This window comes from Lathyrus oleraceus, chromosome 2 (genome assembly GCF_024323335.1).
Source record: "Lathyrus oleraceus cultivar Zhongwan6 chromosome 2, CAAS_Psat_ZW6_1.0, whole genome shotgun sequence".
NCBI classification, from domain to species: domain Eukaryota; kingdom Viridiplantae; phylum Streptophyta; class Magnoliopsida; order Fabales; family Fabaceae; genus Lathyrus; species Lathyrus oleraceus.
In genome coordinates, this window is record NC_066580.1 from 301,763,396 (window position 1) to 301,782,281 (window position 18,886).

The following is an 18,886-nucleotide window of genomic DNA, read 5'->3' on the forward strand; positions in this document are numbered from 1 at the left end:
ATAAATGTGCTTCATGTCGAATATCACCTTCTGTTTTGACTTTTTGCTTTGCCTTTGACCCTAGTCTTTGCACTAGTGGTTTGTACTCACCTTTTGAGTTTTGTATTTCAGGTTCAAGCAATTAGCTCTAGTGGTTGATGTGATCTCACTTCATGAGATGCAAATTACTTTGTCCACTAACCTTTGTTGTGTTGTAGGATCATTGGTGATGAACTCACTTGATTTGCATTTGACTTGTATTGTGTACATATTGGTTGTAAGACTATTGACTGTCTGTTTGATTTGTCTGAATGTGAATACTGATTTGTTTGACTTTTGTACAGGTACTTTAGTCGCTTTTAGCTCATTGATTGAGCTTTGCTTTGCTTGTGGTTGGTATACCACCTAGGTAATCATTCTCTAACTCCATGTAGTCTGGAAGCCCTGTCGTTTCTTTTGGCAGGCATTTGGCTGAAATCCTCCTTAAGAGGCAATGACTGTGTTTGTTTATGTTTGTTCTAAAGACCTCCTTGTCGAGGCATGGTTACTTAAGTCCTCCTAAGTGAAGAGGCAATTGGCAGATAGAAGGGATTAGCAATCAATCCCCTGCTAATCGTTTGAGTCGTTCATTATGCTCGCACTACGTGTTGATGCTCTTGAACCTAACCCAAGATCCTTGTATATAGAGTCAGTCAAGTGGAGTAGGGTCCCTCATTCTGGATCCCCATGTTTTCATTGATTGAAGCTCACCCAGGCCCGGGTTAAGAGCTATGAGGTCTTATCCTCATTACCTTTCATCTACTCACCCTGACGGTCAATGTCAGTGGTTAAGAGCCCTCAGATACCCGTCTAGTTGGCTTGTTTGTCGAGGTTGATATGACCTCTCTTGACTAAAGCCTTACCCTTGGATGTTTGAGCCCCTTGTTGGTGTGTTTATTTCATGTTATATGTTTTTGTGTGGTGTGATTGTATCCCCATAGGTTTGTTAGACTTCGCATAGTCTCTTGTTTGCATGTCAATTAAGGTAGCACGGTTCCTTCGTCTAGGACTTCCTTTCTTGCGTGAGCATTCCTAAAACACAAACAAATTTTATCTTCTCTTAAGGACACGTTAACTCCTTCTACTACAGGTGAGTAAGTCTCCAAAGGTCGAGCATCCGGTAGATTGCGTAGTAACGTTGTTCACCTAAAAAACACAAAACAAACAGAAATAGCTTAGCTGAACTACGGCAACTCTGATTCTCATGTTTAGATGAGATACGTAGGCACGAGATACAATGTCTTGTCGAGTTTGACTGACGACTAACATTTAATCCTTGTTGGTTTTCGCCCTCGTTGCAATTCTTTTCTCTCGCCCTCGTTGCGATCGAGACCTTCCTTTTCTCTTGCCCTAGTTGCAATCGAGACCCTTCTTCTTTTCGTGTGTGTGTGTTAGGAGTCGGATGTAAGACCAGCCATTGGCACTCCATTTCCTGTTTGTGTTTGCTTGTTCGGAGTCTGATGTAAGTCCATCTGTTGGCATTCGGTTTCCTGTTTGTTTGTTGTTTGTTTGAGGAGTCGGATGTAAGACCAGCCATTGGCATTCCGTTTCTTGTTTGCGTGTTGTTTGTTCGGAGTTGGATGTAAGACCATTGATTGGCATTTCGTTTCCTGTTGTGTGTTTCTTTTGACGTCTCAGCGTCTCCTCTTCAGTGTTTTGTTTCGGCGTGCGTTAGCTGAGCTACGAGTGCTCTGATTCTTACTTTGGTTAGAGAAGATACGTATGCATAGGATGCGATGTCCAAGCGAGCATGTTTCCCGTTTCCCCGAACTACGTCGACTCTGATGTTTGTTTCTGACAAACTACGTAGGCCCAGGATGCGACATCCTGCCGAGTCCCCTTCCTCCGTCTTCTTTCACTTGTGTTTTGTTCCAGTGTGTGTGCATTCTTTGAGCAGTTTATCAGCAACCTTTTTCTATTCTTTTGAGCGTGGATCCCGTCGAGTACGACGGACGTGAGGGGTGCTAATACCTTCCCCTTACCGACTCCGGTACCTTGCAATCTCTGGTCGTAAGACCATTCCTTTCCCTTTTCCAGGTTTACTTCGAGCGTTTCCTTTCCCTCCTTTGGGATAAATAACGCTGGCGGCTCTGTGTCTTTTCCCGCCGGTTGTTTTTCGCGTATGCGACAGCTGGCGACTCTGCTGGGGATAAAAGAGAAGTTGACCTCTTGCTGGTCCATCTTCCCTAAGCGAGTCAATCCTAGCGCTCTCTAGGATAGTTTAGGTTGCTTCTACTGCTTTATTTATTGCATTTGTGATTATTATACTGTGATTGTATATATTTGCATATATGTTTGCATGCATCATATTATCATTGTGCTGGCTGTGTATCTGTTTCTCTGTTGGGTGGGAGTCACAAGAGGTAAGAGGCCCAATACACAGGCTATGAGTGAACTTTAGGACACCTAGGAACAGAGTGATTCATGGGAAGCGGGTGGTATGGCTCCACTTAGCGGAACATGACATCACGAGCAGTTCAGATCCTGATGGGGTATTATCGTTGCATACACCTGGTGTGCATATGATGATATTCTTGAAAGGATTGTTTATCCTGCGTTTCTCTTGACCTTACCCTGGCCTAGATTACACCCGTGAGTGGGGAGGGAATGATCATTTGCAAGAACTGATGGTGACTTTGGTTCAGTCAGATTTATGGACATTTATTTTTGGACGCCGGAATTCTGTCCGTGGTATTTATCAGCGGGTTCCATTTATTTCGGATCCCCGGATTGAATTGGAAGATACTTGTTCAGAGGATTGTGTTGTCATCCGTTCAGTGGATGTTCCTGTGATGATGGGGGTATATCCTCCGTTCCGTTTATTTCGGAACCCTGAGTTGGATTTGTGGTTACTCGGGCCCTCAGATGACTGTGACCAGTTCAGAGACCGGAACTTCCGTATAGTTGATCTTCAGATGACTTGGAGGATGGCACAGTGACTGGCATAAATTCCCATTTCGCATTCATCTGCATCTAACTCATGTCTATCCATACCCAAGGTACATTCTCGATTGAGATTCTGGTTGAGAGACATCCTGATGTCCGAATGTTATTGTCAAATTATTATCCGTCTCGACGAAGCCAGAATTGAAAGACAGAATGTTCCTCATACAGATAGACATTGCATTCATGTGCGAGTCATATTAACCTGTTTTCTGTTTTGTAGGTGTCAGTATCTAACCTATGTGATTGACTCAGGAATCACTGCTCGCGCACATCGGATCATTCCTCTGCACATAGCTCGTCTGCATAGATATCCTACCAGGCGCGACAAACCCAGGCTGATGGATCCACCCAACGCCGACATTCTCGAATTGAAAGAGATGATGAGGGAGTTGATCAACGTCATGCAAGGGTTCGCCCAGGGGCAGAAAGCGATCGCCGAAAAGGTGGATAAGGCCAAGGCTTTAGCCAGGGCAAAAGGAAAACAGGCCCAAAGAGGAGACAGATTTGGGGTTGATTATCAGCCGGGCCAAAGCTCGTCTGGACAGAATAGAGGACGTCGTCAACCGTTCACGTTCACCGGTGCTGGGATGCCGGATCCAGATCGCGTCTGTGCGGTGGGTGAAGAAATTGACAGTGACTGCGAGCTTGATCGTTGGATAAAATCGTGTGTACCAGGGATGGAGGTCCATAACTGGAAGGCCTAAAAGATCATCACTGTCACTCTGCGTAAAGAGTAATATTTCTGTTTTTTAATTCTGTTTGCATGAAAGCCATGCGTTTTGCCCGAAACGTAATGGTCCATTATAAGGGCCACCTCATGTGTTTCATTTTGCAACATTTTGCATCATTAATAAAAGGATGTTTTTCGTATAAAAAGCGGTGTTCCCTGTTTTTCGTTTATTTTTGCAGTTTAAAACAAAAATAAAAATGGCAATGTTTATTTTCATTATTCCTTCCTTTTGATTGGCTTCGTTCCGACTTTTGTATTCTCTGAATCTCATTGATAACAATTCTGTTACGCCCATATATGATTTCGACAATCTGATCTATCATGCCGAAGAAGAAGGCGAAGAAGATTGTGAACTGCCGGAAGAATTAGCCAGGTTGTTGAAGCAAGAGGAGAAGGTGATTCAACCGCACGAGGAGCGAGTTGAAATTGTTAATATGGGCACCGAAGAGGTCAGAAAGGAAGTGAAAATTGGGGCCACCTTGGAGGCAAGTGTCAAGAGTGGAGGTGATGCCATTCGGTCTCAAGAACGTCGGTGCCACGTATCAAAGGCCATGGTGACTTTGTTTCATGATATGATTCATCATGAAATCGAATGCTATGTTGATGACATGATAGCAAAGTCCCAAACTGAAGAGGGGCATCTGGCAGATCTGGCCAAGTTGTTTGACTGGTTGAGACCACTCAGACTGAGGTTGAATCCGAATAAGTGCACGTTCGGAGTGCGGTCCGGTAAGTTACTGGGGTATTGTAAGCGAAAGAGGAATCGAGGTCGATCCTGCTAAAAAAAAAAGTAATACAAGAAATGCCTGAACCGAGAATAGAAAAAGAGGTTCGTGGTTTCTTAGGTAGATTGAACTGTATCTCACGGTTCATATCTCATCTAACAGCCACGTGTGAACCCATATTCAAATTGTTAAGAAAAGATCAAACGATCATGTGGAATGATGATTTCCAGACGGCATTTGAAAAAAATAAAAGAATATTTGCAGGAGCCTCCGATTCTATTGCCTCCCGTGGAGGGACGACCGCTAATTCCGTACTTGACGGTCCTCGAGGGGTCTATGGGGTGTGTACTGGGGCAGCATGACGAGTCTGGTCGAAAAGAGCATGCAAATTACTACATTAGCAAAAGTTTACCGACTGTGAAACAAGATATTCACTGCTCGAGAAAACTTGTTGTGCTTTGGCATAGGCTGCTCGCCGACTGAGACAGTATATGCTGGTTCATACCACTTTGTTGATTTCCAAGATGGATCTGATCAAGTATATATTTGAGAAGCCAGCATTGACTGGACGGGTTGCAAGATGGCAAATGAATTTTGACTAAATACGATATTCAGTACACCTCTCAGAAAGCAATCAAGGGGAGTGTATTGTCTGATTACCTCGCCCAGCAACCCATTGAGGATTATCAACCGATGAAGTTTGAGTTCCCTGATGAGGACATCATGGTTCTCAAATCGAAAGATTGTAAGGAACCGATCCCGGAGGAGGAGCCTGACCCTGAATTCGAACGGATTCTGATGTTTGATGGGGCAGTTAATGAGAATGGTCGTGACCTATAAGGATTGGCACGAGATGTTACCGTTTGCATTGCACGGGTATCGAACCTCGGTGTGTACATCTACTGGGGCAAAGCCTTTCTTGCTGTGTATGGGACGGAAGCCGTGCTACCAGTCGAGGTCCAGATTCCGTCATTGAGAGTCCTTATGGACGTGAAATTGAAAGAGACGGAGTGGGTAAGGACTCGGTACGAAGAGTTGAGCCTAATTAAGAAAAAGAGGCTGGCAACCGTTTGTCATGGGCAGTTGTGCCAACAGCAAACGAAGTGTGGTTTTGACCAAAAGGTGCGACCTCGTGTGTATCACATGGGAGATACGGTGTTGAAAAGGATCCTTCCTCCTCAAAACGATCGTAGGGGCAAGTGGAAACCCAATTGTGAAGGTTCATTCGTGGTCAAGAAGGTTTTTTCTGGCGAAGCCTTGTTGTTGACGACCATGGATGGCGAGGATTTTCCATCCCCTGTGAATGCGGACGCAGTTAAAAAAAAATACTTCGTATAAGAGACCCACTGGAAGAAAAGAATAAAATAGTCCAGGCAAAAATGGGCATCCCGGTGAACCAAAAAGAAAAAATAAAAAGGTTCGGGTAAAAATTAGGGATAAAAAGGAAAAAACTGTACACCCGACAAGTCGAAAACCCCACAAGGGCGGCTTGGGCAAAAAAGGGTATCCCGGTGGACTGAAAACCCGAAAGGGCGGTCCAGGCAAAAGAGGGAATGAAACGAACAACTGCGTCTAGCATGATCGTTTGTGTTTTGGTTATGACACCTGGATAATCCCCGGCAGAGATCGGTCGGAAGCGTCTTCTTCAGAAGGCAGAAAGCGCGGAGAGTCTTGAGGACATATGGGGTGTAACCGAGTTGGAACTCGATGAGATCACGGATTCACATTTCCATTAGGATAGATTTTCCTTTTGTGCGCAATTACCTCATTTCAGGGATTGCTTCCTGTGTACTGCTCAGCTACGAGCTACCTTATTCAATCAATAAATGCATGTTCATTCAAATAATTTTGTTTTTTGTTTTCATGACCGCTTTGATTGCAAAAACATCCGGTTATTCTGATAAAGAATCTTTGCATTTTAAGACATAGGGGTCCCTTCCGATGCATGCTCATAAGATTGAAAGCCTGAAATCTTATTCGGAAGGTTGGGTGACCTAGGTGTTGAAATTTTGGCACGCCTGGGGCACGTTTTCATCTAACGATCTCTTTTGCAGGTGCTGTTAGATATTTTCACTCACTTGCAGGTTGTGATGTGAAGCCTTGTGACGAGAGATCCCCGTGGAGTCCAATCAGGGACGAGGGATAGAAGAACGGTGAAAAGACGGCGAAAGAATGGCGACGATCCTAGAGGGTAATCAAGAAGACTCTTCAAAGTCTGAGGACTAGAGAGTTGGCCCGAATCTGAGGAGATTGATTGTCCCGAAGCAGAGAAAAGCCGAGAATACAAGGTAATGAATCAGAAGAGACCGGATGAGTCTGGGAGCTCTCAAAAGTGGAAAGCCGACACTGTGGTGGGATGGTGAACACCAGTGTTTGACGAGTCGACGGGCGGTCCGTGTCAAGTAGGCCGTATCTCCCCAGCGGGTTCGAGGTCGTTATCTCCCCAGCGGGTCTGAGATCGGTGTTTCCTCAGCAGCCAAGCTTGAAGGTTGTTGTCCTCCTCAGCAGGGTTTGAGATTGTTATCTCCTCAGCGGGTTCGAGACCGGTGTTTCCTCAGCAGCCAGGATTGAAGTTTGCTGTTTCTCATAGCAGGGTTGAGAGTGTTATTCCCCAGCAAGTCTGAAAAGGTTGTTGTTTCCCCAGCGGAGGTTTGCGTTGGTAGCTGTTTTCCCCAGTGAAGTCCCCAAGCGGATCGAGTTTAGTGGAGGTCATCCCTGGTGAGGGTTATTCTTTCTCCAGCGGCAGTGCTATTCCCCAGCAGGGAGGAGATGGAGTGGTATCAAGCTCCTCAGCAAAGTGCCTCGAGCTCCCCAGTAGAGTCCCCTGAGGGGGATACTTTTATGCATTCATCATTTAGAGAAGCATATCATATTTGCATCATTAATTGCGTAGCATTTCCATGGTTATAGAGCATTACGCTGTAAAATTCATGCATCAGCATTGCAAGCATAAGCTAGTCCCAAGCCGTGGTTACCGGTCGAGAATTGGTTTAGCCGGTTGGTGAAGATGTTACTCTGAGGAGTTTGGCATCGCGACGTTGGGTCGTCTGAGTCGATTTTAGAATTTGTTTCTCCAGCATGGTCGAGAGGTGGGTGTTTTCCCAACAAGTGACTCCCTAGTTGAGCTGGTTTCTCTGCCGTTCCGAGAATGTCAGATCAGTAAGTATCCCCAGCAGTAGTGCTACTCCCCACAGAGTTGGGAGATCGAATCAGGAATTGTGTGCTCAGCAAAGTGATCATTTGCTTTCCCAGCTGGAGTGTTCCTCCCCTTGCATCTTGCAGGCTTGGATCATTTCCCCAGTAGAGGCGGATCATTTCTCAACATCTGTATGGCACATTTACAGCGGTTGCTCTTGACAGCATTCAGAATTGACAGTCCCCAAAGAGGTTTATTTTCTCACCCGTTCGTGAAAGGAAAGCGTGACTCCCCAGTGTAGTCCCTGGCAAGTGTCTGCCTTGTTTGACATAGGTAGATGTCGTCCTTGCGATACCAGTAAGTGTCGTGTTGATCCCCATGTGGGTCCTTTCTTTTGGTGTCAATAGACATCATCTTTCGATGTCGGTAAACGTCGAGTTCCTTCCCAGTCATCGGTAAATGTTTGGTCATTCTTTTTTGGTGTCGGTAAACATCATATTTCGATGTCGGTAAACATCGAGTTCCTTCCCAGTCATCGGTAAATGTCTGGTCATGTATCCTTCTTTCCCATTCATCGGTAAATGTCTGGTCTTGTTTCATTTCTGAACATCATCTTTCGATGTCGGTAAACATCGAGTTCTTCCCAGTCATCGGTAAATGTCTGGTCATGTATCCTTCTTTCCCAGTCATCGGTAAATGTCTGGTCTTGTTTCATTTCTGAACATCATCTTTCGATGTCGGCAAACATCGAGTTCTTCCCGGTCATCGGTAAATGTCTGGTCATGTATCCTTCCTTCCCAGTCATCGGTAAATGTCTGGTCGTCCTTTTTTGATGTCAGTAAACATCGAGTTTTTTCCCAGTCATCGGTAAATGTCTGGTCGTGATTCAGTTTTTCCAGTCATCGGTAAATGTCTGGTCGTCCTTCTTTGATGTCGGTAAACATCATCTTTCGATGTCGGTAAACATCGAGTTTTTTCCCAGTCATCGGTAAATGTCTGGTCATGATTCAATTTTCCCAGTCATCGATAAATGTCTGGTCGTCCTTTTTTGATGTCGGTAAACATGATCTTTCGATGTCGGTAAACATCGAGTTCCTTCCCAGTCATCGGTAAATGTCTGGTCGTCCTTTTTTGGTGTCCGTAAACATCATCTTTCGATGTCGGTAAACATCGAGTTTTTTCCCAGTCATCGGTAAATGTCTGGTCATGTATCCTTCCTTCCCAGTCATTGGTAAATGTCTGGTCATGTATCTTTTCGTTGATAAATATCAAAATCCCCAGTAGAGTCGTCGGTAAACGTCTGGTCTTGTTCCAGTCGTAAACATCTTTTCCTCCCCAGTCGAAGCCGCCATCGGTAAATGGCCCCGCTTTCCTTGATATTAGTGTATATTAAGTCGACTGTTTTGAAGCCGCCATCGGTAAATGGCCCCGCTTTCCTTGATATCAGTGTATATCAAGTCGACTGTTGTGAAGCCGCCATCGGTAAATGGCCCCGCTTTCCTTGATATCAGTGTATATCAAGTCGACTATTTTGAAGCCGCCATCGGTAAATGGCCCTGCTTCCCTTGATATCAGTGTATATCAAGTCAACTATTTTGAAACCGCTATCGGTAAATGGCCCCGCTTTCCTTGATATCAGTGTATATCAAGTCGTGGTTTCTTTGGTTACTCCCTACAGAGTGCAAATTTTACGGTTCTTTTGGTATTCAATCCCTGTGTACCTTGAAGGTCTGACAGTCGTTGCTCTCATCCTTTCAGGTTCTCAGTTGATTGAAGAGGGGCAGCTGTAGCACCTCAAATTTGCACCCCTCATTCATGCATTCATTTCATTTTTTTAGGTCATGTATCATTACATATTGCATTGCACCATATCAATAAGCATTGGCATCAAGGAGATTCATCATTGCAAAAAAGCAAGTATCCCCTTGAGATGAAGGCCGCATGATTATTCTAGAAAGCTTATATGAGCCAAGGTTCATTTTGAAGCAACTTTGCCAAGTGGTAGAGGTCCAAAGTCATCAGTGCATTTTCAGGTCATCTGAGGGCTTTGAGGTGGAGAAATGGTTTGAGACACTTCATTCATGTCCAAAATAGGCTTATTCATCATGTCAAACATCTACCTTAAGGATTTTGAAGCCAGATCAAAAGTTTCCCAAAATGGAAAGTGACCTGTAATTTCAAGTTTCCAAAAATGGCAAGTTTTTGGACCACATTCAACTTGACTTTCCAACATCAAAGAAGCTTCAAATGAAATTTTGGTGAACATAAAAGTTGAAGATCTTTCTCTCCTATTTTCAAAAAGTCCAAGATCATGAGCATCAGATGAATGGTTGAGAAGTTATGAGCAAATGATCACCAAGTGTGCATGAAACTTCAAAGTGCCATAACTTTTGATCCAAAACTCCAATTTAAGCCACTCTTTTTGCATATTGCTTCTCATGACCAATATTTTCCAAATCCATCATTGCATTGCATGAAATAATATCACATGATCATTTGGCCATGCATGAACATTTTGGAGGGAAATTGCCTAATTCAAATTTGGTGTATCATACATGCTTAATTCCAATCCATTTGTGTTCATGAAAGGATTTTAGATGATTTTATACACTCATGTGGCACTGTTCACGTCCATTTTGCCATGCATAAGGTGCAATTACCAATTTTGCATCACACTCCATATTTTGTTAATCTTTCATTAGCCAAGCCCAATTATCATTAGCAAAGTAATTAACATGTCATATATAAGCTTAATCATAACAGAATTGTTCATTCTTACACATTCTAGATCTAGATTTTTCATTTTCCTCCAAATTTTCTCTCAATTGAAACTTCAAATTTTTGCACACAACTCATTGATTTTACTGCATAATTGTGTTCATTGAGTGTAATTGATGAAGAATCAAGCATTGATCTGAAGATTTTGGCCAAGATTCGTGCACATCAAGCTCATGAAGATGAACATGGAAGTTGCAAATTAATCAGGATCCAAGCCATTTCAAGTGAGATTTCGTGCACAAAGCTTCATAACAAGAGTAGAGGAGAAGATCTGGACATTGTTGGAGCTTGAATTCACTGTTTCATCATGCTGCTCTTCAAGAAGGTTGGATTTCGAACTTCATGATTCTTCATTTTATTGCCATAATTGTGTAGAGTTTTTGTCACTGATCATCCTGATATAAATAGTTTTAGATTTGGTGAAGTATTGAAGGATATATGTTGAGTTGAAATTTTGTAGTGCATTATGTTTTCAGTCGATTTGCATAATCTATGAAGCTTTAGACTAAATGAATGTTAGATCCTTGTTTTACGCATCGAGACGGTTCGAACGGTATATGCCACGCATAATTCTGGAAAAATTTGTTGAATATTACTGTTGCATCGCCGCCGTCTCATTGAGGAAGACGGTGGAAACCACCGTCAACCACCGCGCGTGCACAGTACTAGGGTTTTCTGGTTCGTGCGCTCAGGATGCACTGTTCATGCGCCTTTCACTTTTGCCTCGCCAGTTCGATTCCACGCCTCGCTGCTTTCATATTTTCCATTTTAATTCCTTTTGCATCCAAAATGCAGCGTTTCCATTTTAAAACGCGCTTGCAACCTTGATGACCCTGGTTCGATCCTGGCTCATGTTGTTTTTGATTTGTTTCCAATTATTTTACACTGTAGAGCCTCCTTGGACCTGAGATACCTTGGTTCGAATCCATGCTAATGCATTTCTATTTTTTTTCATTTCATTTCATATTATTTCCATGATTCACATGTATTTCATTATTTTCATGTTAATTCAAAAAATCATAAAAAATAGGAAACAAGTCCAATTTAATCCAAATTTTTTCTCACATGTTCATTGTAATGTTTGTTATTTTGTGATGTGAATTTCTGGATTTGTGCCTTGCTGGAATTCTGAATATGCTTGCTTGATTGAACATGATACAAAAATGACATGTTGTGCTATTTGATTTGTGAAATGCTCATTAATTGTCCAATTGCCATGAAATTTGACATGCTTGATCCTAACATGTTGCCTAATTTTTGAGAATTGGTTTGGCATTTTTATCATTTTCCATCTCTGTTTTAGACACATGAATACATGGTGTGACAATGTGTGTCACACATTTGGATGTTGATCTTGTTCATTTTCATTCTTTGGTCAATTGAGCTCCTCTGATTCTCATTTTTTGCATGATGCTTGTGTTTAACATGTTGTGTACACATCAAAAATTTCATGATCATTGGATGAGTTTCTGATTTAATGTGCATTTTCTTATATGTATGCCCAATTGTTGATCTCATTGTATGCCTTTGCCTTAGCATGATCATTAGATGGATTTTCCTTAGGATTTGAGTTTGACCCTTTTTAGGACATGTTCTTACTTGAATAAATGTGCTTCATGTCGAATATCACCTTCTGTTTTGACTTTTTGCTTTGCCTTTGACCCTAGTCTTTGCACTAGTGGTTTGTACTCACCTTTTGAGTTTTGTATTTCAGGTTCAAGCAATTAGCTCTAGTGGTTGATGTGATCTCACTTCATGAGATGCAAATTACTTTGTCCACTAACCTTTGTTGTGTTGTAGGATCATTGGTGATGAACTCACTTGAGTTGCATTTGACTTGTATTATGTACATATTAGTTGTAAGACTATTGACTATCTGTTTGATTTGTCTGAATGTGAATACTGTGTTGTAGGATCATTGGTAAACATGATCATTGCTTGAGCTTTGCTTTGCTTGTGGTTGGTATACCACCTAGGTAATCATTCTCTAACTCCATGTAGTCTGAAAGCCCTGTCGTTTCTTTTGGCAGGCATTTGGCTGAAGTCCTCCTTAAGAGGCAATGACTGTGTTTGTTTATGTTTGTGCTAAAGACCTCCTTGTCGAGGCATGGTTACTTAAGTCCTCCTAAGTGAAGAGGCAATTGGCAGATAGAAGGGATTAGCAATCAATCCCCTGCTAATCGTTTGAGTCGTTCATTATGCTCGCACTACGTGCTGATGCTCTTGAACCTAACCCAAGATCCTTGTATATAGAGTCAGTCAAGTGGAGTAGGGTCCCTCATTCTGGATCCCCACGTTTTCATTGATTGAAGCTCACCCAGGCCCGGGTTAAGAGCTATGAGGTCTTATCCTCATTACCTTTCATCTGCTCACCCTGACGGTCAATGTCAGTGGTTAAGAGCCCTCAGATACCCGTCCAGTTGGCTTGTTTGTCGAGGTTGATATGACCCCTCTTGACTAAAGCCTTACCCTTGGATGTTTGAGCCCCTTGTTGGTGTGTTTATTTCATGTTATATGTTTTTGAGTGGTGTGATTGTATCCCCATAGGTTTGCTAGACTTCGCATAGTCTCTCGTTTGCATGTCAATTAAGGTAGCACGGTTCCTTCGTCTAGGACTTCCTTTCTTGCGTGAGCATTCCTAAAACACAAACAAATTTTATCTTCTCTTAAGGACACGTTGACTCCTTCTACTACAGGTGAGTAAGTCTCCAAAGGTCGAGCATCCGGTAGATTGCGTAGTAACGTTGTTCACCTAAAAAACACAAAACAAACAGAAATAGCTTAGCCGAACTACGGCAACTCTGATTCTCATGTTCAGATGAGATACGTAGGCACGAGATGTGATGTCTTGTCGAGTTTGACTGACGACTAACATTTAATCCTTGCTGGTTTTCCCCCTCGTTGTGATTCTTTTCTCTCGCCCTCGTTGCGATCGAGACCTTCCTTTTCTCTTGCCCTAGTTGCAATCGAGACCCTTCTTCTTTTAATGTGTGTGTGTTAGGAGTCGGATGTAAGACCAGTCATTGGCACTCCGTTTCCTGTTTGCCTTTGCTTGTTCGGAGTCTGATGTAAGTCCATCTATTGGCATTCGGTTTCTCGTTTGTTTGTTGTTTGTTTGAGGAGTCGGATGTAAGACCAGCCATTGGCATTCCGTTTTCTGTTTGCGTGTTGTTTGTTCAGAGTCGGATGTAAGACCATTGATTGGCATTCTGTTTCCTGTTGTGTGTTTCTTTTGACGTCTTAGCGTCTCCTCTTCAGTGTTTTGTTCCGGCGTGCGTTAGCCGAGCTACGAGTGCTCTGATTCTTACTCTGGTTAGAGAAGATACGTATGCATAGGATGCGATGTCCTAGCGAGCACGTTTCCCGTTTCCCCGAACTACATCGACTCTGATGTTTGTTTCTGACAAACTACGTAGGCCCAGGATGCGACATCCTGCCGAGTCCCCTTCCTCCGTCTTCTTTCACCTGTGTTTTGTTCCAGTGTGTGTGCATTCTTTGAGCAGTTTATCAGCAACCTTTTTCTATTCTTTTGAGCGTGGATCCCATCGAGTACGACAGACGTGAAGGGTGCTAATACCTTCCCCTTGCGTAATCGACTCCCGTACCTTGCAATCTCTGGTCGTAAGACCATTCCTTTCCCTTTTTCAGGTTTACTTCGAGCGTTTCCTTTCCCTCCTTTGGGATAAATAACGCACGGTGGCGGCTCTGTGTCTTTTCCCGCCGGTTGTTTTTCGCGTATGCGACACTTTTCTGTAGGAGTCGTACGATTAACTTCTGAGGAAGTTGAACGTATGTAGAGTTTAGACTTGAGTTGACTCGCTTCCTGTGTGAGTTAAGTTCTTGTTAGAGACTTTAACTTAGGGATGTTGATTGCATGACAACTATTAGGCTCGAGTTTCAGTCTCCCTATTAGTTTGTTGTTTCCCTGGTCTCTGGTTAGGAGAGTGCTTTACCCCTGGTAAGGGGAACTACGTCGCCCTGATTCTCATACCAGATGAGATACGTAGGCAGGAGGTTGGGAGCAATCTCTCCGGGCACCCTTTTCATTGTTTCCGTGTTTGTGCACCCTTTTCTTTGTTTTATGTGTGTTCACCCTTTTCTTTGTTTTGTGTGTGTTCACCCTTTTCTTTGTTTTTGTGTTTGTTCACCCTTTTCTTTGTTTTTGCGTGTGTTCACCCTTATTTCCTACTGGTGTTTACCGCTTCAGGTCTTTGTTCCTGGCATTTGTTTTCTTTGGTGTGAGTACCCGTTTGTTCAGCGTGTGTGTGTTGTATGTTCATACCTTGGGGGATTTCTTCTGTTATCGTTTGGGGTTCATCTTCGGGGTTCATTTGTGGTGGTTGTTATTCACTTGGGGTTCATCCCAGGGTTCATTTTTGACGTTTGTTATTGTTGGGAGTCAGGTGTAAGTCCATGTATTGGCATTCTGTTTCCTGTTCGTTATTGTTGGGAGTCGGGTGTAAGTCCATGTATTGGCATTCTGTTTCCTTTTTGTTATTGTTAGGAGTCGGGTGTAAGTCCATGTATTGGCATTCTGTTTCCTTTTGGGTGTTTCTTTTGACATCTCGATGTCCCTTTTTGGTGTCTTGTTTCAGCGTGCGTTAGCCGAGCTACGAGTGCTCTAATTCTTCTCTGATAGAGAAGATACGTAGGCATAAGATGCGATGTCTTAGCGAGCCTGTCTCCTTTTCCTGAACTACGTTGACTCTGATGTTTGTTTCTGGCAAGCTACGTAGGCCCAGGATGCGACATCATGCCGAGTCCACTTCCTCCGTTTTCTTTCTCTTCCCCACCTGTTTATTGTTCCATTTTGTGCAGTTTCTTTGAGCAGTTTAGCAGCAACCCTTTTCCTTTCCTTTGAGTTATCTTTTGAGCGTGGATCCCGTCGAGTACGGCGGACGTGAGGGGTGCTAACACCTTCCCCTTGCGTAACCGATTCTCGTACCTTGTAATCTCTGGTCGTAAGACCGTTCCTTTCCCTTTCTTATGTTAGTCCTGCGCTCCCTTTCCGTCATAGGATGAATAGCGTCGGTGGCGGCTCTGTATTTTCCCCGCCGGTTGTTTTTCGCGTTGCGTCACTTAGCTAGGAGATCCTTACACTCCTTTAGATTGGTTCTCAGTTCGAGAAGTTGGGATTCATAGTATTCCCTCGCTTCTTTCTTCATTGCATTTGACCTCTCGACAGTTTTCTCAAGGTCCCTAATGACTCGGTGAGCTTGATCCAACTTGTCGTTGCAGAAGTCTAGCTCAGAATTAGCTCCTTGTAGAGCTCCACCAACCCAAGTTATTTTTCCCTCTGCTATCTGGAGCCTCTTCTTTCTATCCTCAAATTTTTCACAAACTTGCTTACCCTTATCCTCCAAGACGTGGTTACGTTCCTTGGTACGATTGAGTTGGACTCGTAATTGAGTGTTTTCCTACTCAAGTTCTTTGATTTGATTGGTAAGTTTGTTTGTGTCCTCTTGTAGGATAGGCTCAGGCTCAAGCATTAGCGGGAATGAAGAAGGATCAAATAGAAACGACATCCTAATAACCCTAGCCCTCTCTTTTATCCACACAAAGTAGGGTTCCTTGGATAGGATGTTTTTCTTACCCCATTCTTGGTCAATGCGGACTATGTTGGTCCATGCTTTCCGCACTCTCTTCACATTTGAATCGAGCGGGTCCACGGTATTGATGACGAACAAAATGAAGTCTCTTTCCTCTGGAGGAATCAACATGGCGTACCCCATCTATTTTTGAGTATAATAGAGTTGTAGCTGATACAACCTTGCATTCGATTAAGGGTACGTTCAAGAACCCTCCGCATCTTGCAATGACGTCTTTCATATCCCATTCTCTCTTGTACCATAACATTATGCTGGCGAAGAGAGATGCAAACATCTGAGGACATGTCAGATTTCTTTGAGTAAAGGAACAACGTTGAGGCATGCGGTCCCTCATCCGTAGATGTAGTAGAGGGGAACAACAAAGGAAAGTACCTCCCTTCTTCTCATGCCTTGTATGAAAGGTATGATAGAAGTCGGCAAGTAGGAAAGGCACCAGATTCTTCATCAAAAAGACTTCAACTTCCGGATGATACATAAACTTGTCCATATTTGGGAAGAGAACAATTCCGTGAATCAAAAGTGCCAAGGTTGCGCTGCAAAATTCGGGTCTTTCTTCCTTTAACATTTCCAAGGCATGGGCTTTGAGGAAATTTTGGGTCAATCCTTTCACTGGACCCTTAAAACCTTAGTTGGCCACTAGCTTATTGGCGTTAATATCCAAGGTGAGTGATATCTCGGTCAAACAGAAACCTTCTTCTAGCTTGAGAAAGGGGTTGTATTCTTTGATTGATCAGTTGAGGAGCCTCTCGAGGTCTTCTAGCGTTGGAGAGATTTGGAAGTCGGGGAAAGTGAAACACCTTAAGGGGACGTCATAGTATTGGGACATTATAGTGATAACACCATAATCAACCTTCTTAGTTAGAAGATCTATGATGTTCCCAAAGTTGGCTCTGAACTTGTTGTCTTTGAGGGTCGTCACCTTCGAACCGAGGACTTTCATTGAACTGATGTAAGGACTCTTGAATCGGAAAGTAAAGGTGTTTTTCCTTGCTGAAGTATCCATAATTGTGTCTGTAAAAGGTCTTGTAATTCTGCATTTGAGCAAACAAAAATATTTAAGAGCTGTGCTTATTATTCGATGATGAATGTATGAATGAATGAATGAATGATTGATTTTTATTTTATTTCCATTGGTTTTAGGCATGGGTTCAAGGTTTCGGACCATTATGACGAAGCATGGAGTTTAATAATGACTGCTTGAAAAACCAAGGTTCTCGCTTTGTATGATCTAAGGCTTTTGGAAAATTGGGTGTAAGACACTGCCCCTAGGGTCATGGATTTCCTTGACTATCAGTTGCTTACGTCAATTTACTTGCTAGGCGACTGCTCCATCAAGGTCATCTACCCCAAGTGAGATCTTTGTATCAACCCTTACAAGGAAGGCACCTCAATGGTCTATACTACACGACCATCGGTCTAGGCTAGCCATGGTTAAAGGTTCTACAAAAAGGGGTCTTAGGGTCACTGACTCTATGAAAGTAAAGGATGCTTACACTGAAAGCACGATGGTCATCAATCCCCTTAAAAGAATCTACCACTAAGTGAGGTTCTCGTATGACCCTAACGAGTAAGAAACCTCGCGGACCAATACTACTCAACCTCTCCTATCTCAAGCAAACTCTCAGACTCGGGTGAAGAGTCTTTCACACAGGGTTTTCTTTGCAATCATTATTGCTTTCCATAATTTCTTCGTCACATGACCAAGGATTTAGATCAATAGGTAAACCAAGAAAAATATGTACATGTTAGTAACAAAAACAATATATACAAAAAAAATAAATGATGGATAAATCCGTGTTCATAAAACAAACCCAAACTAGGCTAGACTTGCTTAGGGAAAATAATTTTCTCCCCAGCAGAGTCGCCAGCGGTCGCTATCGGACTTTTTCAGTCAGATAACGAAACTGGGATCGTCGAAAGAAATTCCTAATCATAAGGAAATATCATAAGAGTCGCCACCGAATTTTATTTTATGTTCCTCCATCGGAGAAGGCGAGGGAAAATAATCTATAAAACCCTCAGAAAGATAAGCGCGCGGGAACCACTATAAAAGTAATATGGTATCGCTCTCGCAACCGAGATAAGGGTGTTTGAGTCAGTTATGACAGGGGAAAGTATTAGTACCCCTCACCTCCACGGTATTCCATGGGAAACATTTGGGTTGTTTTTATCTACGTAGGATTTTATTCGTCATTGTTTTATTTTTTAAAAGAATGTGTGAAAGAGAGGGTCTTTTTGTTGTTATAGTGCTCGCCAAGGATTGGGGGCCTTGTGGCTATGTATCACTCATTCAGAGATGAGGAATCAGAGCTCCTTAGTTCGAAGTGGAAAATGTTTGTGTGTTTGGTTGATTTTACCTTTGAGAAAAGGGTTTTCGAGTTGGTGTCATAAGGCATAAAAAATAAGGTTTGATGGGTTTTGTTGATTTTACCTTAAACAAGGGTTTATGAAAAGAGTTTGTGATTAGATTGCACTAAAGTCTATGGTCAGAGGTAATTATTCTAGATAACAAGCCAATCGTCTTGTATCCAAAATAATCAGAGTGAGGGTTGGAATGCTCCATTCTCGCTCATTCTCCACCACTTAAGGCTTGTGGTGCACAATATTAATCGTAGTTATTAAGTATTTTGAGTTTGATTATGAAAAAGCCGTTGACGTTGGATCAGGGGTTTATTTGTTTGATTATGAAATTTGGCTAATGCAACATGAATGCAAAGTAGCCGACAAGGAAATAAAAGGGTCTCTTTGTAAGGTAGCCCAAGAGAAAGTCTTGTATGTGCAAGAGTGTAACCTATGCTAAACAAAGGATAATGGGCTTACAAACATGTCCTCTGAAGGTGGTGCCATGATGCCATTCTTACAACCGGAATGTAAGTTACAAATAAAACCCAAGTGTTTTACAAAGTATCACAAAGAAAGTAGTGAAAGGACTCCAAGCTAAGGC